Source organism: Crocodylus porosus, unplaced genomic scaffold (assembly GCF_001723895.1).
Source record: "Crocodylus porosus isolate Cpor-Errol unplaced genomic scaffold, CroPor_comp1, whole genome shotgun sequence".
Lineage (NCBI taxonomy): Eukaryota > Metazoa > Chordata > Crocodylia > Crocodylidae > Crocodylus > Crocodylus porosus.
The window spans coordinates 17759011-17782465 of NW_017728922.1; the positions used below are offsets into that span (position 1 = coordinate 17759011).

Genomic DNA, 23455 nt, shown 5'->3' on the forward strand with positions numbered 1-23455 from the left:
GGACTTGTACATGTCCAGCTTTTCTATATAATCCCTAACCTGTTCTTTCACCACAGTTGGCCGCTTACCTCCTACCCAAACTGTGTTCCCAGTGCAGTCGTTTGGGAACTGACCTTGCCTGTGAAGACTGAGGTGAAAAAGACATTGAGTACTTCTGCCTTTTCTGCATCCTCTGTCACTAGGTTGCTTCCCCTGTTCAGTAAGGGAGGGGGAGGCCAGGAGCTGGAATGAGGCTTTCTCCTCTTCGTGTCAGAATGAATTGTGTTCCAGGGACCTGCAGCAGGTGCTCTAAATTCCTGCCTCTACCAAGCTTTCTAGGAGGGGGAGCTCACAGGCCTCTCTGGAGGCCTTTTTACTTGATGTTACACGTACAGTGCTAGTTGTAGCTAGGGTGGCCACCTTTTCAAAATTGAAAGGCGGGACACAAACCCTCCCCTCCCCCTCTCCTCCTGGAGGTCCAGCCAGAGCAGAGCTGAGTAGAGCTCATGGTGGGCAGGGGAGGATGCCCATTGTGGGCTTGGGGCTCCAGGACTCAATGTTTCCATTTGGGGACTGTTCTGCCCAATTAGGGATGGCTGGTCACCCTAGTTGCAGCCCAGTTTTACCTTTCCTTGGCTTGAATGGAACACACTGCCCAGCCCTTACAGTTTCTCTTGGGATTCAAGTTAAATAGAAGCATTTTTCTACTCAGATTCCTTCCCACTCACCTCCAAGTCCCACCAGTGCCAACCCTTAGGACCTCCCCTTGCAGCATGATCTTAGTCTTGTCTGGGGTTACCATATTTCCAGTTCCAAAAAAAAGGACGCCTGTGCAGGGAGGGGCTGGGAAGTAATTGTGGGGGGTGGGGGAGGCGTTTCTAACCGTTACAGTAAATAACAAATGTGCCTTCCACTCCACTGCCATTGCCTCCAGTGGGGCCTCAACCCCTCCCCCCAGTCCGTCCCCTGTGTCTCCACCATCATGGGGGTGCTCTGCCATGCCACCACCTCCTCTTCGAACGCATCTTCACACTCTGATTGGCTGACAACAGCGCAAATAAAGTGCTGTGGACAGACAGACAGACAAATTAAGGCTTTTATAATATAAGAATTATTGTTGTCAATTTAACACAATGCTTTATTGAGTTATTTACAATTTTAAAGAAATTTGGAAGCCTACAAGTGCCTCAATTGTAATAAAATAAATCTGAAATACCTATTTTTTTACTTTTTTTATTTTTAACACAAAATCAAAGCTCCCCCACCCCCTTTACTCAACACGATGTGGGTCCAGCTGTGGCTGTGTCCCTCTCCGCCCCCCTCGCTGCTTTGTGCCACCAAGCAGCTCTGAGTGATATACCAGTGCCCTGCCCCTGCCCCTGCCCTTGCCCATGGTGGTGCCCCTCAGTCCCAGAACGAATTCCCCACTCTCCTGTGGGCTCTGCTGGTGCCCTTCCCCCCAGCCGCCCCATCCTGTCCTGGCTGGAGGGAGTGCAGTGGCTGCATCAGCAGCTCCGGTTCCTGCACGTGGTGGTGGAGCAAATCCAATCACTGCGCAGCCTGAACGATGGGGGAGGGGAGGCCTGTGCACCCTCCACCCTGGGCAGCGTCCCCCAAACACCTTCCAGCCTACTTGTATCCAGGTGCTTGGCCGGGGCAGCTCCCATACCCTGCCTGGCTGTCCTCATCTGCACGCACACACAGAGAATCATGGTGACTCCCGCCCCCTGCCGCTGCCCCGTCCCTGTCCCCATTGGCTGAAGTGGTATCACGTTTTCCGTGTTTTTCCATGATAAACTAAACACTCAGATCTTGATTGAGAACTCAGCTCCCAATTGCATGCATGCTAGGTATTCTGGGAACTGTAGCAGTCATCTTGAAAATGGACCAGGGAGGAAATCCTGGACATTTTGCCTGCATTTAAAAAACCTCCCAGATGCAGCACAGGGGACCAAAAAAGAGGACATGTCCAGGAAAACCCAGTTATATGGTAACCCCATGCCCCTGTCCCTTTTACACTAGGATCTACCACAAAACACACCTCTGACCACTCCAGGCAGTAGCAATTTCCCTTGTCCACCAGCTTAGTGTACCTGAAATGTATCTGCCAATGCAGGGTGCAGAGATGGGCAGCTGGAAGCAGTATTCTCTTCAGCAACCTGCAGTGCTATGGGCAAGAGAGACCATGAACTGGAAACCACTGGTGGAGCTCATGTTTTGGCTTGATGTGGCTATTGCTATATGAGCCCCTTGATAGGGATTGTGAGGAGCCCTAGGCTATGTTCTCAGCAGAGTTATGGTGAAAGGTGTTAACGGCTATGAAAAGAAGTATCGAAATTCGAAGACAATTGCAGACCTTGTTAAACCAGTGGATGCCAAGCACCCCCCTTCAAGGCTCACTAGAAGGAGCTGGAGTTTATGGGACTGCTACTTGAGGCACTAGGCAGCATGGCTGGTCAGAGCTAAGCTAAGTAGCCTGCGGGGTTTCTTTGGGTGCAGACACAAGGGTTAGGATAAAGAATCCAGGTGAATAAAGAATCCAGGAGAAGGAGTTGCGATTATGATCCCGAGAGGAATCAGAGAGGCAACACCTCTTAGGCCCAGAGGTGGGGATTTCTGGGCAGGAAGGAAATGACTTGTTGATGTTTGTTTGTGCTGTGTTCAGGGACACAAGAGTGCAAGAGCAAAAATGTGCCTGGCCCATACCATCCCTTTCTCCCCCTTAAAAAAATGTCAAGGGCCCAACCCCATGCCATCAACCTTCTAATGGCACCCAGCTCTGCATCCTGATCCTCCTGTCTGACCCAGTGTGGGCAAAGCAATGAATATCCGGCTGAACTGTATGTATGACTGCTCACTGGTCATGACTTAATCTAGATGAGTCAGAGACAGGAGGGAGCCACTGGAAGCAGCAGCACCTCTAACGGGCACAACTTCCGTTCATAACACAGTTGCACACCTTAGGAGTTCTGCTAGCAGCTGGATTTTTCAATTTATGTCTGAAACCAAGGTTGTTTTTACAGTTATGCAGTGAAGCAAAGGACAGACTTGAGCCTATTGAGCCACAGTCTGTCTTGAAAGGAAATGGACCCAGAGCAGGCTGAGTTGGACCACCAGTCAGTCAGGAGAAAAATGCCCTGGTGTAGAGGGGTGAATGTCACCCTCAGGGCAAACACATATGCTTAATTGTGGGTGACATAACTGAGCAGAGATGCTATGATAATAGATGCTATAGAAATGCTGATGGACCTGGAGACAAGTCAGAACAGACAGCTTCATGCTTATTCTCTAATGAACTGGTTAGCAAGGAAAAATAGAGTAGAAAACCCTCTCCACGCACAGATTGCTCTGTGCCCATTGTAGAAATGCAAGTATCAGTGAAACGGGAGAATTATGGTCGATTTAATTTTCATTTCTCTTCATTTCGAGTTTGATGATGATGATGATGAGCATGCCTAATTCATATGGAGAGTTGTTAACATTTAAAAAAAATAGAAACCGGGGAAGGAGGGGATTATGGGCCACTGTTGTTGGCAGTTCATACAATTTTATAAGTCTTTCTGAGCTGATTGATTGTTTAAAGCCCCAACTCCTGGAATCAGGTGATTAAGTGATAATCTCTAATCCTTGTGGAAAGTTTTAGCCCTCCTAGTTACAAGGAACAGCTTGAAATCATGAGACAGGTATGACCTTAAGCCTCAAATGAGTCCCAAAATTATATGTGTGTATATATAAGTATTTGTATATGTGTGTATATTTGTATATATATGTGTGTGTTTGTATTTAAATCTCATGTTCTTTAATGTAAGCTCATGGTTTTTTCTGAAGTCTGGTTTATGATTTTTCACTGCTTGCTGTTGGCAATAGTGGGGTGGTAGTTTTTTTCAAGGGAAGATTAATTAACTTTCCAAAATACTTCATTTGTATGGCTGTTTTTTGCCTTTATCTGGTGCAAGGAGCTGGACAGATCTTGTTTACTGAATAATGTACCCAAAATGCCCTTTTGCCCGGTGCAGAGAGGACTGGCACAGACCCTAGGCACTACCTAAGTCCTACCTAAACACCATATGATGGCTTGCAGGAGTTTACAGATAACACCTGAATATGTGCCTTGGCTCTCTGCACAAGGGTGAATGGCTTCTTCTGTGAATAATGCCATTATTCTCCAAAAGGCTAATTTCACAAATGAGCCCTTGCATGATTTTGCCTGCTCTATGGCTGCTTGGATAATCTCCATCTCATCATGCAGGCCATTAATGTATCAAATCTGTTATTCATCATATAATTCTGTCCAAATGTAAGAAGTAAAAGAATATCCATGGAAAGCAAAATGAAGAGCTGTCTTGAAAAAATTCCTGACATGACTTGTCTGTAACCTGCTTCTGGCCCTGCAGGGCTATGAAACTATGTCAGTTTTCTAATGCTGTGTAAGATGGAGTATCAAACGAGACACCCATTGACAAGCCAGGGGGAGTAATTCTAGGCAGGCTGCACCTTGTACTGTATTCAGAGCTTGTCAGATTCATATCCCAAGCTAGTGATTAAAGGGGTATAGCTGTGGTTGTTTGGCCCGTATTTCTACCCACCTTGACAGCTGTCTCATGTTAAAGCTTTTCTTAAAGGATGCTAAACATGTCATTATTTTGCATCTCCAAACTTAACCAGCCTATGAAGCGCCTGACTTAGCATGCAGCATGCAGTAAACAAATCAATATATGCATGACATCTCCTATTTTTAGGCTTGCCTAACAGCTTTGACAGCATCCCTTAAGGGGAAATATTTGACTAATCCAACTTGCCAACAAGGGATTTTAAATTAGTAGGACAATTGTATTGATTCTGAGAGACACAATAGCTCCTCTTTCCTGACTGTGTCACAGAGAAAAAATTGAACTTGGAATAAAAAACATACAGTAGGGTTATAGCAGTCTGTGCTTCCATCTTTTATTTGAGATAAAACAGAAGTGAAGATGAAATGGAGGTATCCTGGAGAGAACCTGTGTATGTGTCCTTTCTAACGCACTACAGAAAATCTGGGATAGCATCTGTATCTACGCACAGAGTTCTTATCTGTCTGTATAATGGGCTTACTGCTGCTGACCTTTGCAAAACACTTGGAGAACTGCAGATGAAGAGCGATATGCAAGGGCTAGGGATGTTTATTATTTTGATAGGGGTCTAGTACACTGAAAAGAAACATCACAAGCCTTGTCTGCATTACAGGGCTGCTGCTGCCAGAGCCATGCCAGGAGAGCAATGGCAGCACAATCCCCTAGTGACAAGGCAAATGGTAGCAGAAGAGTTTTTTTCTGCCAGCTTCACTATGTCATCTCCCTAAACAATGGAAATTAAGTCAACAGAAGCACTCTCTGCAGTGCTGGGACCGGGCAGCTGCAATTTCTTTTTTTACTGGGAAATGAAACTGCTCCCAGCCAGTGTAAATCGGGCAATCGGTTTTATATTTCTTGCATGAAGCAGGGAGAGTATGGGGCAACAGTGCCCTGGCAATCAAGGCACCCCTTGGGGAGCCCAGGGCAGCATGGGCCAGGTGGGTACCCTGGGCAGGGCCACGTTGCGGGGCTGGGGGGTGTCTGTGCAGGCAGCGGCCACTTCCTGAGACCCCAGCATAGCTCAGGAGTGAGGGGCACAGGTAGGACCCCTGGGGCATCCAGGCAGATGCAGCAAGGGGCCCGATCCTTCTTTTGGCAGAGCCTGACCACCACTGCCTCTAGCTGAGGGGCCAGCTGCCAGCAGGCCAGACAGCCCCTGAGCTGTGGGGCGGGGGCAGGTCCTTACCCCACACAGTGGCAATTTAAAAATATGTGTTAAAAAGTAATGAAATTAATGAAGTGACACAATTAAATTTATTAAATTAATGAAATCACAGCAGTTTCGGTGAACTGTATATGTCAGCGACCAGTGAGCTACACATTACTGACCAGTCTGTAGCGGGGATAAACGGTTTGGCAGTGCCCCCTCCTGTAACTGATTACCAGAGAGATCAAGGGGGTGGATTGCTATGCAGCGCCCCCACAGTAATTTACTGTGAAAGGTGCACTGAGATCTATTAGAGCTGTCACTTCTATACAGTGATGGAACAAATTAAAAGACACCGGGTCAATTTTGGGGGCATAGAACGAACCTGTTTAGTTTTGTGAGGACTAAATTGTCATCATGTGTACAAGTGCCCTTGTAAGCAGAGTTGTGTCTAGATGGGGTTTGCAGGCTATGGGGGGCTGCGGTCTTATCAGACCTTTGAGACTAAATCACAGTTTCACGGTGACCTTAAGCAGGAGATCAAAGGAGCCTTGTGGTACTGGATAACAAATACAGCCATCTCTTTTCGGCCCACTTTACTTCTGAACAAGAGCATCACACCCATTAACTTTACACCTGTTAACTTTCCCTGGTGTGTCCATGTAGACAGCTCTAAAATAAATCAGTCAAGCTACTTTAACTAGACACTACTACCAACAGAAACACAGTTTAGCACCTTTGGCTGGATTTTAGCAGGTCAAATTATATCTTGGCTATACCTTGGTCTACTAAAATAGACTCAACCTGCTAATACAGATTAAAAGTCCAACAGCCTCGTTTACATGTTATACCACAGATTAAGTAACTGTGTGCTTGTCAGTGAATGGTAGCCTACTTTGCCACTGCGCAGTGTTATTGTTGGTGTTAGCATGCTTCAGTCATACCCTGTGTCTGTGCTGGCATTCTGGCTGGCTCTGACAAGCAACAGAGCGAGGCAGGTCATATCCTGAGGTTGAGTACCATAATTTGCTGCACTGTTCTGTGCTTGCATTCACAAGCCATCAGGGCAGCTTGCCTGTTCACACATTGGGACTGTGGTAGGAAATGGTCTCATCCTGCAAAACTGTTCCCTGGCATTCACCCTAGTGATGTAATAATAGTATGCTGCTAAATGCCAAAAGTCTGAATTCTACTATTGCTAATTACCAGACCCAAGAGATGTGGCTGTTTGGGTGCAGACAGAAGTGCATCTCCCCACTGTAACTGAGAATGATTTGAGGAAGCATTTTGAGGTACAGTGATGCCCCTGATCAAACAGAAGTTCACTGTTGGTTCCAGGGGGTAAGGAAATCTATCTGCTAGCTGCAGCCTGCAGCATTTCCTCTAGCAACAGCCCCTCTTCCCTGCTAATCTACCCTGTTTTAGAATGGGAGGGGGAAAGGGAGCAGCAGGAGCTCATTCTAGGGGTTCCCCAGCTGGCCAACCTTGGGGGAGCGCTCCAATACTCCTGTCCCACTCTCCAGTGGGGGCTGAAAACCCCCAGATCAAACTCCCTCCTCTCCCTTTCCTCCCTCCCATTCTGAAAACAGCTCAAGGTTGGCAGTCAGTGCAGACACAATTTATAGAAGAGGCTCTGTTTTGAGACATCTTCATCTGAAGCCTCATGCAATGAGGGTTCAGATTTTTGCCCAGTTGGCCATTTTTGAAGTGGTCTGCAGCTATGCGCTTGTGTTTGGTCACGGCTATAGACAGCTTGCTGTGGCCAGATCAGGTGAAAATTGTCACTTCTGTCTGCATCCTTTATGGACAATGAGTGCAGCTCCTGGGTCTAATGCATGGCGATTCATAGAAAGCACCATGAGTAGACTGATCCCTCAGATCCAACAGACTTTAGCTGTTGGATCCAGAAGGTGGAGTAGGGGGAGGGCTTGGGGGAGGCTATAGCCATCCCAGAATTTGGCTTAGCCCTGCCCGTAGCCACCCCTCCCAGTGCCGCCAAAACACCCTGCTTCCCCACAGGCCTCCTGCTCTGTGTAGCTGAGCCCACCCCACTCCCACCCACAGCCTGCAGAGGTGCAGCACATTAAATGGGTATTGTTAAAAAAACAAGTATGTTTGGCAAAAAATAGCACAGCACCCCCTCCCCCCCAGTCTTCTGTCTAGCCCACCTCAGTCCCCCCCCAGGAAGAGGCTGGTGCTGCCTCTTGGGTGGAGGATCAGCTCTAATTTGGAACTGACTTGGGGAGAGAAGCTACCTCTTTCCCTGGCTCTGCCCCCACCCTCCCAGCCCTGTTGTTGTCTCTGGCTGGGAGGGGTGAAAAGGCAGGGGAGGGAGGTCTTCTGAGGTTTTCTCAGCCCCACTGGAGTGGAGGGGTAGATTGGATCCCCCCAAGGTGAGGGGTTTCAATCCACCCTCCCCCCCACTCCAGTGGGCTGAGAAACCCCAGAAGGGACTTTACTCCCCTGCCTTCTTCCCCTGCCATCCAGAGACATCAGCTGCAGCTCCGTGCTGTAACACAAGCAGACAGAAATGAATTAAGTTGATCCACTTAGAAGTGACTTCATTTGAATCCTCATACAATGAAGGTTAATTTGTTGGGTGATTGGAGGGCTCTGCAGCCCTGCTCTTCTGTTTGGGCATGGCTTTAGAGTGATTTCAAGGGACTGATTATGCAACAAGTGTCATTTCTGTCTGCACCTATAGAGGCTCATGATTGTGGCCAGGAGAGGCTGGCAGTGGTCTCAAAGTTTGTTTTGGGGAAGGAGAACATAGAGGCGGGAGGCAGCGGTTAGGAGTAGCCCAAGAACACAAAATGACCAAGACCAGGTGGACATGCAGAATCCATATGAAGATTACCACTGCTGAACATGAGCCCAGGTTTATGGGACCATGTTGTGATGGGACCAACTGACCAGTGACCCCCCAGGTTTCACATGAAGAGATATTCAAGGAGCTGTATGAGGAGCTTGCCCCAACACTGGACAGGAGAATACCAGCAAGAGACTTAACAATGACTCTGAAGTGTATTGCTGTAGAAACGGAACACCTTGGGAATCTGTGGATGATCAATTATGATTGGAAAATCTGCAGTTGGAGCAGTGGTTTTCAAGGCTGTTAACACAATCCTGTCCCCAAAACTTGTCAAAATTAGAAATATGCTCAAAATGATCGTGGAGTGAATCAAATAAACGAGTAATGAAACTGCAGATGAAATTCAGTATCACAGGCAAAGTGATACACTTGGGAAAGAATAGCTCAAGATGCACATAGACCATAATGGGCTCTACATTAGCTGTTACTGTTCAAGATGGAGTTCTTGGCATTATCTTCAATGATTTTCTGAAACAAAGGCCCAGCGCTGAGTAGCTGGCAAAAAGGATGAGAATTACCAAGAAGCTGATTGAAAACAAAGCAGAAAATGTTGCTATGCCACTGTGCTGTATAAATCAATGGTGTGCCCACACCTTGAATTCTGCATGTAGTACTGGTCTCCCCACCTCCAAAAGGATCTGGTAGGACTAGAAAAGATGCAAAGAAGGCAACAAGGATGATCAGAGACATAGAGCGTCATCTGTAGGAGGCAAGGATTTTTCAGCTTAGAGAAAAGACAACTTGGGGGGGATATTTTAGGGTGTGAACACTTGCACATTTGGAATCATTTCGAAAGGACAGCAGCTGCAACTTCTAATAGTTATGTGTGAATAAGCCAAGAATGTTTCAAAGGTGGCACAAGTGCTTTAACTTAAACACTGTTTCATCCAGGGTTAAAGCTACATGGGTTAAAGCTACATGGAGTTTGCTATATTTGAATCATTCTCAGCTTGTTCACACATAACTATTAGAATGTACTAAGTGCTGCCCCTTTGAAACAATTCCCCTTTTAAAGGTTCCAGATGTGTTCCATAGTGGTCTTTCAGTTAATGAATGGGGAAAGAAAGTCAATAGGGATTTACTGTTTATTAGCTCTCACAATACTGGAACTCATGTGTGTGGATGAGCTGTATCTGACTCAAGAAGTCTATAGGCCAACAAGAGGTAAAGCATTGCTGGACCTGGTACTGGCCAAAGGGGATGATCTAGTCAGTGACCTAAGAGTCAGTGGAAAGCTGAGTGATAGTGATCACCTTTACTATCCATTGCAAAGCTGGCAAGTCAGTCAGTAATACAGAAGTCCTCAACTTTAGGAAAGCTGACTTTGACAAGCTCAGGAGGCTCCTTGTCGAGGCCCTAAAGGACCATGACTCGACAGGAAGAGGAGTCCAAGAGGAGCGGTTACTTCTCAAGGGAGCGATCCCAACAGAGGTTGTCCATCCCATCTCGGAGGAAGGGTAATAAAAGGGCACAGCAACCCCCTTGGCTCAGCAGGGAACTTGAGGACCTCCTTTGCCTAAAAAGAGAGACTTATAAAGGATGGAAAGCTGGAATCACCACCAAGGAGGAGTACTCAGCACTGATCCATGCCTGCAGGGAACAGATCAGGAAAGCCAAGGCTGCAACTAAACTCCATCTGGCTTCACATATCAAGGATAAAAAAGTCCTTTTTTAGATATGTAGGGAGTCGGAAAAAAAGCAAGGGTAACATTGGACCCCTGCTGAGCCAAATGGGACAACTGATAGTTGACACCCAGGAAAAAGCCAATCTGTTTAATGGGTACTTTGCGTTGGTCTTTCATCAGCCCAAAGGGACCACCCTGCCTAGCATGATGTGGGATGGCCAGGATGAGGGTATCTTTATACCCAGCATCAGTGTAGATCTTGTAAAGGAATACCTTGAGAGGCTGAACATCAAGTCAGCTAGTCCTGAAAGATTACATTCTAGAGTAATCCAGGAGCTGGCAGGTTTCATAGCCCAACCATTGGCAAAAATATTTGAAAACTTGTGACGCTCAGGTGAAGTACCTGAAGACTGCAAGAAGGTCAATGTGGTACCCATCTTCAAGAAAGGGTGGATCCCAGGAATTACAAGCCCATCAGCTCAACCTCAATCCCTGGTAAGATTCTGCAGAAAATTATCAAAGAGACCCTTCTTGATAAGCTGGCTGATGGCAACATCCTGATGGACAGCCAGCATGGGTTTGTCGTGGGTAGGTCTTGTCTGACAAATCTGATCTCCTTCTATGACCAGGTGACATATCACCTGGACAAGGGAGAAGAGATTGACATCATATATCTAGGCTTTAAAACGTGTCCCAAGATCTCTTCATGGAAAAATTGGCCAACTGTGGCCTCAGCTACACCACAGTCTGATGGCTGGGAAACTGGCTCCAAGGTCAGACCCAGAGAGTAGTAGTCAATGGAAGTGAATCATTTTGGCACTATGTGACCAGTGGTGTCCCCCAAGGCTCTGTCCTTGGACCTGTTCCCTTTAACATCTTTATCAACAATGTGGACATCGGTGTCAGAAGCGCACTGGCCAAGTTTGCCAATGACACTAAACTTTGGGGCATAGCATCCACACCTAAGAATAGGCTAGTGACCTAGACTGACTTGGATATAAGCTTAGTAAGTGAGTGGATATAAACCTGATGACATTTGTCAGGTGATCACCAGATATGGGCACGTGCCTCTGCACCTGGTTGACATTCACCGGTCCTCTTCCTGCGTGTCTTGACCTCTGCCAGTCTAGCTGGGTGAGCTTCTCTCTCTCTCTGTTCTGCCTGCAACAACTTTGATATTTAAAAAAATACAAAAAAAGGAGGGGTGATGACTTCCCCGACCCAACCATGACTAACAGCTGATTCATGCCACCAGGTTCTGTTCCAGCAAAAGAAAAAGAAAAAAAATGGAAAAAACTTGTTGTCAACACTGAGCTCCCTTCCTGGCTATCGGGACTCAAAGCCATCCCTTTGGTCTCTGCCCATCTTCACCCTGGGTGTTTGGATGCCGGTGTTGCAGGCAAACGGGGTTTTTTCCTCTTTTTGTAATTGCCACCGCACTGGATTAATTGACCACCTGTGGCAGCCGGTCAGGACCATGAAATAGGCAAGGGGAAACATTTCCCTCTTCCTTCCCCACATCGAGCACCCTACTTCCTAACAGGGCTCAGAGAACTTCCTTTCCTGGACTCAGCTTCCCCGGGGACTGTGCTGCTGGGGTTGGGAGCACATGGAGGGGTTTCCCACTTCTGCACCTAATTGCTGCTGCACCAGCTTAATTAACCGCCCTCGGCAGCCAATCAACCAAAAAAACAAGCAGAGAAAGAGCGTGGTACTTTCTTCTCTCTCCTGTTTTCTCTCTTTTTTTTTTCTTTTGGTGAGAGCTCCACCAAGCTCACAAAACCAGATCGGTCTCTTGCCCCATTCCTGGGGACTTCAGTCTCAGGCAGAGTATGGCTAACGCCTTACCCACCCGTCTTACATTCTTCTCTGCTCTGGTTTCCCGCTCTGTCCTGGATATATCTCCATATATATACCTGGCGAGGTGGTAAAGCTGAGCCTGGGTGGATTGGGAGCTCCCACTGTAGCGTGGTCATGCTGTTCCTGCTGGACTCATGCACATGGGCAGGGGGCCACCCTGAGTAAGTAGCCTCTGGCTCTTCACAATGTTCAGTACCAAAAAATGCCAGGTTCTCCACCTTGGGGAAAAAACCCCTGCAGCAGGCTTATAGGCTCGGCAGTGCTACACTAACTAGCTGCACAGCTGAAAGAGACTTGGGGGTCATGATTGGCCACAAGATGAACATGAGCCACCAATGCACTGTTGCAGCTGGTAAAGAAAACAAAACTCTGGCTTGCATCCATAGATGCTTCTCAAGTAAATCTCAGGATGTCATCTTCCCACTGTACTCAGCCTGGGTGAGGCCGCAGCTGGAGAACTGCATCCAGTTTTGGGCTCCACAATTGAAGAAGGATGTGGAGAAGCTTGAGAGAGTCCAGAGGAGAGCCACGCACATGATCAGAGGGCAAGAGAAAAGGCCTTATAATGAGAGGCTGAGAGCCATGGGACTCTTCAGCCTAGAAAAAGCGCAGGCTCAGGGGGTCCTGGTGGCTGCCTATAAGTTCATAAGTGGTGCGAATCAGGATCTGGGGGCATGTCTATTCACCAGCTGGGGTGCTCACTGCCACAGGATGTAGTAGTAGAGGCCAATAATATAGCCACAGATTAGATCAATTTGTGCCGGACAGGTCTGTCAGTGAGTATCAGACATGACAGAAGGGCTGCAACAAAAATTAGGACTTGCCTTTAGATACTGGAAGCTGAGGCGTGTTCCTCTCCCCGCCTCTCTGGCTGAGAGGATCCACTGGTGACACTTTGATCCAGCGCACCTGCTGAGCTCCCACTTCTCAGCCTCATTCTCATAACTGAAAAGAAAGGTTTTAGTTATTATTTAAGGCAATAATCACAAAGCCAGTGGTATAAATAGGGATCAGAATGAGGCCCCTTATGTGTAGGCACCTAATGCCAGGAAGGCTGCCTGTGACACTGACCTCTATTATCCCTGTACTCCAAAGGAAAGATTAGAAACGAAAACACTTCAGGAAATCAAATGACTTACCATATCTAAAGCTTTGAATCACTGGGGCAAGGAGGCCAGCTCTATATAGCTCTACACTGCTGACCAGAATGCCTGTGCTCATAGATATGGCCATGCCATAATACCTCACACTTATATCTGGTGCCCTTCATCTTCAAAGAGCAGCTGGAGCATATTATTCCAACACTCCAGAGAGCAGGGTTACCCTCATTTTACTGATGGAGAAACAGGACCAGAGAACTACTCATCTGTTTGGGGTTTTTTTTTTAGTCTTTGAAGTAACTTCAATGCTAAGGAAAGGTTCTTTGGGTAAATCTGATACCTTTTATTAGACCAACTAAAATAGTTGGAAAAATTCTTTGCAAGCTTTTGGGTACAAACACCCTTTGTCAGGCTGAGGAAGAATCTGCAGTTGGTCTGTGCTCTTCCTGGATGGAATAGAAGCCAGAGGCCGGTATGCATGCAAGAAAGCCAGTCAGTGAAAATGTAAATTGAGGCAGTCAATGGGTGAGAGATGGGTGGAGGGGACAGGGAATGAAGGGGAAGGAAAGGTACTAGTGACTAGGCTGCATAAAGCCAGGGAGAGGGACACAGCTGACCATAGTAACAAAAGACATGTCCCCTGAGAAGAAGAGGGACTGCAGAACCCCACATTTAATTGATTACAGGGGGCAAAATATAAAAACATGGGCAGGTCACAGTGAGAGTTATAGACTACTCATTGCCTCTGTGTAGCTGAGATAAAATATATTAACAAAAAATGGCAGTTCAGAACAGGCTAAATAGTTGTGAATTGAATTGGGGCAGGGAGCGGGATGGGCACACAGTTTTACAGGTTGGTTAGATGCATCCAGGAGTCCTGGGTGATTGGGAGGTGGAATCCAGAGACCCCACCCTTGAAAGGGCTGTACAATATTGTGAAATTGTGCCTGAAACTGAACTCTGTCTGTTCTCAGCCCTGATATGAACTTTATGGACACACAGTGCCTATTTAGACAACAAGCCTTTCATGCAACTCTCCGACATGACCCTTCCCCACATCCTGGCTTTGCAGAATTAACTGTGGGGCCCAAACTCATCCCAGTTGCCCAGATTGTCCTGCCTTCTCCAAACCTTTGTGATTCTCATGTGCCCCACATTCCCCTCCCAATTACCAGAACCCTTTAACGAACAGTCTGGTTTCTCATTTTACTGACAAACCCTCCATACCTGTACATGCCATGCAAGGCAGAGAGATTTCCCTGCATTTTCATTTCCCTGTAGCCAGTGCAGAGCCATTGGACCTACTCTGTGGACTCAGGTCAAGGGCTTTGTCTGGGTTGTGGTTGATGGTGGAACAAACAGCGGTAGTGGCAGTGGCCTGGGTCAGAGCATTCAGTCTGCTGGGTTGATCTGACCTGCTGCTCCGAAAGCTTGCCTACTACTGTTGTACAGGGCTTCTGGAGCTAATGGCTGGCCTTGGTCTTAGTAGCTACAGTGGGCAGTATTAGTACAAGCATCCCCCACAGCCCTTCTGTACCTGAGCCCTGGCTTAGGGAGATCACTTCTAGAGGCAAGCCAGCAGCTCGTTGTACCTAGTCTGTTAGAACCGTGGCCTGTTTACTGAGAGTGCTAACTATGAGCCCAGTTAGGATGGTGTTTAATGCAATGCAAACACCTGCTTACTAAACCAAGACCAGAAGTTGTGGTTTCACAGAGGAGTACAGACAGCCCTCCACAGGAAATACAGCTTTGGATCTACATCCTAAAGGTGAAGGCAAAACCTGGTCCCCATCTTGGACCATCCAGCCCCCCCCACCTCCAACTGTCCTGAATGCAAAGGTGATTGAGGTTTTAAATTCAGGCTCCTCACCCTGCGTCATCAGCATCTCCAGATGTACTGCATGAGGACAAAGCATTTGAGTAAGGTCAGTTTTAAAAGACTGCACATATTTTACTCCAAAGGTATGTATTCCAGTAACCTGTTGCTTTGCCTTACAAACTGATCCACTCAGGGGCTGGGACAACCTGCCGTGTGTCTCATGCACTTGTGTATCACATTTGGTATAAATCTATGTATTCAGCAGAGACATGGAAAATAGGTTAGTCTCAGCACAGCAGTGAAGCAGAGGCTTTGATGCCTGAGCCTGCTGGCTGGCTGGAGTAATTACTTTCCCTGCAAGTTTATCAGTGTAGTCTATATAATGTCAGTGGTAGTGGGGCTCTCTGATTCCATTTCTCATTGTGAAATTAATCCTTCACTTAGAGCAGTTTTTCTATAGCAGGCACAGCAGCTAGTTTCTCAGCCTTTAATTACAACACAGAGGGTTGGTCAATGTATTTTTCTGAATGCCAGGACTGCATTTCCTCCTTTGCAGTTCAGCTTTGGAATTGCCATTTGCTTACATAATAATAGCTAGCTTTGGAAGTAATTGCATTTTGCAGCAATTCTTTGCAGCCCTGATAAGTTAATAATATTCTGCGTCTCTGGAATGACTTCCCCCTCTCCTCACCCTACCTCTCTGTCTGTAATGCTGTGCATATTGTATATACAAAGGAATCTGCATGTAGATGCTACCATATAGCACACACAAGTCCTACAGCTGTGAGGCAAAAGGAACGTGTTCATCAGCAATACTACAAACTTATCCTCTTAGGCAAAGCACCAGAGGATATTTTAAGACCAGATTCATCTCCATTGAAGTCAATGGGAGTCAGTTGACTTAAAAGGAGTAGATCTATCTCTTTAAAAGGGAGATCTGTGATCCCCATCACAAAACCATGCTGTTACTGCACATGGACATTCAAATAACTGCCTAAGTAGCATGCGTGCAACCATCCAAGTTTCACATGCAGATAGCACCTGCATGTGTGGTGTGGGTCTGCAAACCTCTGACAGTCGGAGTCACGCCAGTTGACAGATTTGGGGGAATCTTCCCTTGGATCTGATTGATATGGACCATGGCGGGTGGGGGGTGGAGGTTATCTTCCTCTGTAGCACGGAACCTGGTCCTTTTCCTCAGATTCTTTCAGCATATTGATTAACTACTACCCTGTTAATCCAGTGACAGGGTCCTTGTTTCCCTGGCTTCTACCTGTAGCATTTTCTTGACATTGCAGATATTATTCCTCATAGCTGGGGTGAGTGAGTGTTTGAAGCGGTGCTTTGAAAGCTCCTTTGACTGATAGCCTGTGAGTGCAGGGAATGGGACTCAGAGACTCATCAGGCCCCTTCCAGTCCCACGTTCCTATCCTTTTAAGTCTAGCCCTTCACTTACAGACACAAGTGGGATGATCAATTGCTTTTGAACATGTCGACTAAACCACTGAATATAACCCAGTTCACAAAGGCAGACTGAACAGATGGAAGAGGGATTTGCACCTGTGTTTCTTCTGAGTCCACCTCTTGCAACACTGATTCCCAGAGCATTTTACCACTATGAGCAGTAAGAACAATTTCTGGTAGTACAGTAGCACAGTCTGGTAATATGATGGATTAAGCCCTACTTTTCATGGATCCAATGTTTTGTGGGGGCTTTATTAGAAACATCAATGTAGGGTGTGGACAGGTGAACATATTATAGGAAATAAAAAGTGTATGTGTGTGTGTGTGTGTGTGTGTGTGTGTGTGTGAATGTACTCTGTATTACCTGCTTCGTGATAATTGTTTTGTATATCTGCCCGTACCTAAAGTAAGTGGAAGCTAAAGCCTGAAGGGAAAGACAACTGAGTCACTACCATTTTTCTTACACTTACAATGAGGCAGGAGCAGACGCATAAAACCATTACGATACAATGCCTGATATGTGATAAATGCCCCTTATTTTAACTCACCATACCTCTGTCCACATCTGTAGTTGCACCAATGCAGATTTCTCTAAAATAGACGGGACTCAAGAAGGCCTATCTTGAGTTTTAGAGTTGCTTAGGACCCAAGATGACCTAAGAGTTTCAGAGTTGCACCTTTTCCACAGCTTTATATAGAGTAAATCAGGACTGAAAGTTTTTGTCTTTAAAAAAATACATTTATTTTCATGGCTAGCTTTTGCCTCCACCCATTCTCTGTGGCCAGGTGGAGGACTGCTAAGACTACAACATCACAAACCCCAGTCGTCCACTTTCAGTTATGGGTTCAGAAATCTTCCAGTCCAGTTCCTTAGTTCTCCAAGTAAACTTCCATATAAAGAAGAGATGAAACTGGATAGTTTCCTGAGATTTAGAAGCTTTACAAAATCTGTCCTAAAGAAGCAAACCAGGCCACAACCACAATATTGAAAGCTTTCATTATTTAACTCTAAAAGTAGTCACTTGAGCTCTGAGATGCAGTGGTTTGAGAGACTGCTTCCCTATACCAAAAAGACAATGTCAGACAGTGCCAGTAGCCTCACTGGCAAGGATGTAGCTTGTAACCCTTTGTGCGCCTGCTATGACTGTATACCTTGAGGAGCAGGATAGCATCAGCAACAGGTATGTGCTCCCAAGGCAGGAGGGGCACAGGCCTGTTGCTCTCACTCCCAGGTAGCACAGCTGCAGGTGACACGTTTTGGTCCTTACTCTGTTTTCTGTTGAGGACAAAAGCCAACAACAAAGCACTAATTAAAAAAACAACCATGAGGCAAAAAGTACAGCTAATTGCTTTTTGACTGGAGAACAAAGGCTGCTCCTCTGCCTAATTACACTGAAAAATGAAAAGAACTGAACAGGAATTATAAATAATCACACAAGCAAATTAAAGCTGTGGGAATCAGCTCCTGCAGGAACTTAAATGCACATCTGAATACAGTGACTCCAGTGACAGCTATGGAGGGGAGAAGGCAGTGAAAGGTTTAGGCAACTGCTTCTCCCACATCCCATAGAGAGAACTTTCTGCTCTTTTAGGTTTTCCTTCTCAGGCTGTCCAAGCATTTGTAGACAGGTCTGATCTGGGCATTGGAACCCAAGAGTCCTAACTCCCAGCAGGGATATTAGTCACATGAATATCCTCCTCTTCCTCCTGAAAGAGCTGTGGCTCTGGGTACACGTGAGAGACACCTCACAAGAGGGAGATGCCCTGGGGTCTTTGAGAGATTGTCAACAAAAAATCATTGTGTGGGTGAAGTTACCTGGGGGCCTAGAAATGGGAGATGGAGCCCTTCACCTCCACATTGCAGAGTCCTACCCTTATAGCTCACCAGTGCCTATGCAGCCTGAGTTAAGTGGCCACATGCTTCTTGTGCCTTCATCACAGAAAGATGATCACAGCTAACAGCAGCTTGCACCCATGAAGGCACGGTATTGTTGCTCACCACTGACCTGGGCTGGGTACGAAAAATAGACTTAATGCATGTACAGCGTGACTGAACACACAGGATAGCTTAGTTTTCATATGTCTGGTTGCCAGTGGGAATCTTAAAAGTGGCCTAACTCATGTAGAGAAGGCCTTAATTCCTTCCTGCATTGTTCGGTCACTCCAGCTTCCCCACTGAGAGAAGTGAGGCCATTAAATTAATATTGACAGCAGTGACACCAGTGACACATTACCTCTGTGTCTCTGCAGTGCACACATTTTTTACACAAAAATTATAGGCTGTTCATTAAGTGGCCAGCTGGTCTGGAGCCAGGCAGAATAAGGAGGAAAAAAGAAATAATTGGGCCATGGAATAACCAATGGGGAAGGCAGAGGAAGGGAAAAAGAGGGCTGAGTTAAGGCTGACTGAGCAGTATTCCTAGAAGGAAGTGCTGGCTTAGACTACAAAGATGAGATGGGACAGGTGTCACCGTAGGGAACCAAAAGTCTGGGAAATGAAGAAACAATGAATGGGAACATTTCTGTGCACAATGTACAGTCAAACTGTACATTGGAGCCAGAAGTTATTGAGCCAAATATTCAGATTGTAGCTGTTGGTCTAAGGACATAGGCAGACAAGATGGTTTGGGTAAATGTGATAGTTTTTATTAGACCAAATAAATAGTTGGAAAATTGTTCTTTGCAAGCTTTTGGGAAAAGAGTGTTCACTCCCAAAAGCTTGCAAAGAACAATTCTTCCAACTATTTATTTGGTCTAATAAAAGATATCACATTTACCCAAAGAGCCTTGAGCCAAATATGGCAGCAGGATTTTGAAGGGGACTGGGTACCTCAAAGACAGAAGAGGGATGAATGAATCCCTGTTTTGCTTTTAAACTTTCAACCTGATAGCTGGAGGGAACAAGAAATGTGGCATGGGGCAGTGCTGTAATTCTGGGTGACAGTGGACAGGCAACTGGATATGAGTCGGTCATGCAATACAGGAGCAAACAGCTAAGGAGATCTGAGGCATGAATATGTGCAGACACTGCATTCTGGGGCAAAGAGGTCTCTCTCTGTGCATATCACTGAGACTGCACCTCCAAGCTCACCCCTCATTGAAGTGAGCAGAAAGGCTCACTCTCTCACTCACTGAAGTGAGCAGAAAGGCTCCCACTGACTTCAAGGGGCTCTGGCTCATGTCTGTAGAAAGTTACATTCCCTCCTGAGCACTTCAATGAAGCTGGAGACAGGGAAGCAAAGGGGTGTAAAGAAAGTTTGTTTAGTAGTTAAAGGACCGAGAGGCAGCAGAATCCACATGTGCTTCCTGTATAACTGTGAAGAAGTCACCTGGACTGAATTGCTCCAATAGCCCCTTTTCCTGCTCATCCTCACTGAGCTATTCAGTGCCCTCCAAGGCAGGGAATGAAATTTCAAGGCACCCATTCTGCACTCTGGGATGTTTATGGAGGTTCAGACTATAAAATGGTCTCCAGCAGGGATGAATGGGAAACTGCTGTTCAGTCTCAATTATCCCCCTTCAGTGGCAGAAAAGCCCCAGATGTGCATTGTCAATCACATCATTTTAGCTTGATTATTCCTGCTGGCTTTAAAGAATCAGAGAGAGGCTTCCCTCAGAAACATGATCAACACTGCATGTGAATCAATATTTCATTTATTTTCCTTATTAAGGAGGATTGGGAGGGAAGAAGGGAGTGAGGCAGGGAGTGTCGAAATGAAGAAATTAAAGCAAATGGGACTGACATGGGAACAAGCTGATGTTGAGGGTGCTTGTTAGGGGTGCGCAAAGTGGGCCCTATTCAATTCGGATTTGGCCTGAATCAGGGACAGTGATTCGATTTGTTGATTTGGATCACTGGCCCTGATTCGATTCGGCCAAATCCGAATCTGAAGATTCGATGCTGATTTGGAGAATCAGGAATTCGGCCATAGATGCAGCTTTAAAAGTTTTTTCTAAATACCTTGAGGTACCAGCACAGGTTGTGAATGCTGTGATGCTTAGGTGCATGGAGTGTCCCACAGGAGTTCAGGGGGCCCGCTCAGTGGTGAACCTGGAAGCGGATCAAAAGTACTTCCAGTTCACTTCTGAGTCCACTGAGGAACACGCAGCTCCCCCTCCCCACCCTGGCTCTGTGATCAGCCACGGGGGGACCCCGGTTGCCCCCCACCAGACCCAGGAGGTACCAGTCACTGAGTCGGGGGTGGGGGGGGGCAGACGTCCCCCCACTGTGCTCCCTGGCGGACCTGGAAATGGACCAGAGGTGCTTCTGGTCCACTTCCAGGTCTGCTGCCCAGCATGTTGAGGAGCCCCCCGTGCTTCTGTGGGATGCTCCATCTGCCCCAACATCACAGCATTCACAAGCTGCCTGCTACCTAGAGGTATGTAGAAAAAACATTTAAAGCTGTGTCTATGTCTGAATCTCCAAATCTTTTTGAAGCTCCCCAAATCGATTCGGAGGGTTCTGATTTGATTCAGAGAAATTAAAGGGTCCTCTGGTTCGATTCAGATTTGGAGATTAGGGCACCAAATCGGGCCAAATCTCTGCTGAACTGAATCAGGGACTGAAGCTTTTGTACAGCCCTAGTGCTTGTACACATGATGGGGGTTTATTCCTCAATGTATCATTCTGTGTCCCCTAAATTGACACGGTGGGGTTTAATTATTTCCATCACTGTGTACATGTGACCACTCAAAAATCCCATAAATTGCTTCATGAGCTAGCCAAAGTTAAATACTGAAGGGGGCACCACATAACAATCTACCCCTGCTGACCTTTTAGTATTAAATTACAGCAGAGGTATGTCATCAGACACCTGAGGCCCAAGGGGTATAAGGCCTAGTAGCCCCAGTGAGTGGGCAGTATAGTGGCCCCAGTGAGTGGGTGTATTAGAAGGCAGTAAGCTGCAGAGAGTAGGGTCTATATGGGGGGGCCTGAAAGACTTTGCATAGGCCAGCTTAAGTAGTTTGTTCCAGTGAGCCCCGTGGGGGCGGAAGAGCTGGCCCAGGAGTCATGAAACAATGAGCACATGCTATTCATAAAGCAGCTCCAATTTTAGGTCCATGAGAGGCTTCACAGAACCCCCTTTTTGGTTTTACATAAAGTGCCCCAACATTGATAGCACTGGTGGGGGGCTGGCAGTTAAGCCACAGACAACCAAAAAGGGTCTTGGGGTGACCTGGACAAAGGAAGTTTACCAGCAGCCATGAACCGGTAATGCTTGTGTCCATAACCATAACATATGTGTTATGCTTGCAGTTTCAATGATAGATAGGCTGCAAGCACCCTGGCTGGGCCCCCACCTTCCCCCGACTCACCTGCCACACCTTGGTCATACTAAGGATAGGGTTTAGTGCTGTAGTTTATGGGCCCCCACAAGGGCACTCACGTTACTGTGGCAGCTGACTTGTGGCTCCACCTCTCTTACACCCCATCCACTCACCAACCATAGGTTTTGAAGGCTCTCCGGCCATCTTTGCTGCTCCAGGTCACCATCCAGGCTCACTCAGAGGCTGATGAGAGTGCATAGTCTAGCTCTGTGTCCAGTCGCTAGATGCTGCAGCGTAGGTAGGTCTGGGGCTTTTTCCACCTCTGGTCTGTGGGCCCCTTTCTCTGGGCCTGTTTGTTTGGGCTGTCCACTGCTAGGGTAAGTGCCCTCTCTCTGAGACCCAGAGGGTCAATGATAGGATCAAAAAAAAAGGAAGAAAAAGAAAATGCAAAAAAAAAAAGGAGTTGCCTCTCCAGTGTTCACTTCTCAAAGAGCAAAGAAGTGTGTGGGGGGGTAAGGCATGGAAATCGCATGGAAGGCCCCTGGTGCCCCCAGGCCTGCCCTGGTGGGGACCCTGCTCCATAGGTGCTGTGCTGCTTCAGTGGCTATCAGCCTGCTGTGCTGCTGAGCTCCACTTGCCTGGTGCTTGTTTCCCCGTGCTCCCTTACTGGCACATCCCCAGTGGCTTTTAAATCCCGTGCAGCGGTGCATGGGCCTAATGTTATCAGCAGGCACCACCCAGATGGATGGACATCATGCTTATAAAGTTGTGCTGCTGCACCACACATTGTGCTGGCCCATGCTCTCCCTCTCTGGCAGGGAAATTTCCTGAATTCCTCACCGGTACCAGTCTTCTCCTTGTAGCTCTTGGCAGGCTCTTCGGAGGGTTGGGCAATTGTGCCCGGGCTTCACTGCCACAATATGGTTATGGGCACCATGGGACACACTTCATGGCCAAAAGCATCCACTGCACCAAAATCAAACCAGTTGTCCCCCCTCTAGGCATACCCACATCACCAACAGCAGCTTCCAGCCTCAAGGCTGATACCACACAGATAAAGCACTGTGTACATTGATTGAAAATACAGAAACTTACAAGAATAAAACTTTAATTCAAATATAAATAAATAACAAAGGCAACAAACAGTGAAAACTGACTGAAACACTTCTGTATACCCTCTCCCCTGTCCCAAAATGGTAAAACAATAGATAAAATGATAGATCTAAAATGCCCCTTTGAAGTTTTCTGCCTTTCCAAAAAATGAGTCCAAGCAGAGCAGGGGCAAGCCTCTTCTGTAGAGCTGAGGTGACCCTCTTTTGGAAGCAATGGGCATACTGCAATGGAAGAAAGAAGATGTGGGGGTTTGCCCCAGACTCCCAAACTCACTTTTGTCACCTCCCTTTACAGCAGATTTCTTGAGCTATTTGTTCCCAAAATACCTATGCACTTACTGCAGCTAAATATCCTTCTTCAGGGGTCTGTGTTGATACATCAGTCATTCTCAAGCAAGGTACAGCTGGAGGGCAATTGGGAGAGAGAGAGAGCAATTAGCCTGACATGTTTAAACGTACCCTAATAAGTACTTTCATGGTTTCCCCTATTACCATATCCCCAAGCTTCCTCTCCTTCCCCCCACCCCCACATCAATAAGTTGGATGAATAAGCAGCAATAAAGAATTGTGGCTGATGTTAATCTCACAGGGCACGTCTA

At 46.8% G+C, this 23455-nt stretch overlaps 1 long non-coding RNA gene across 1 annotated transcript; it reads right to left on the reverse strand.

Moving 5' to 3' along the window:
• Positions 1–336: 336 nt before the first annotated feature.
• Positions 337–23449, reverse strand: LOC109313346. Its single transcript, XR_002102034.1, has 3 exons — positions 23387–23449; positions 1226–1247; positions 337–348 (listed from the first exon to the last, which is right to left on the reverse strand). It is a non-coding gene; the product is annotated as an uncharacterized LOC109313346 (long non-coding RNA).
• Positions 23450–23455: the final 6 nt, after the last annotated feature.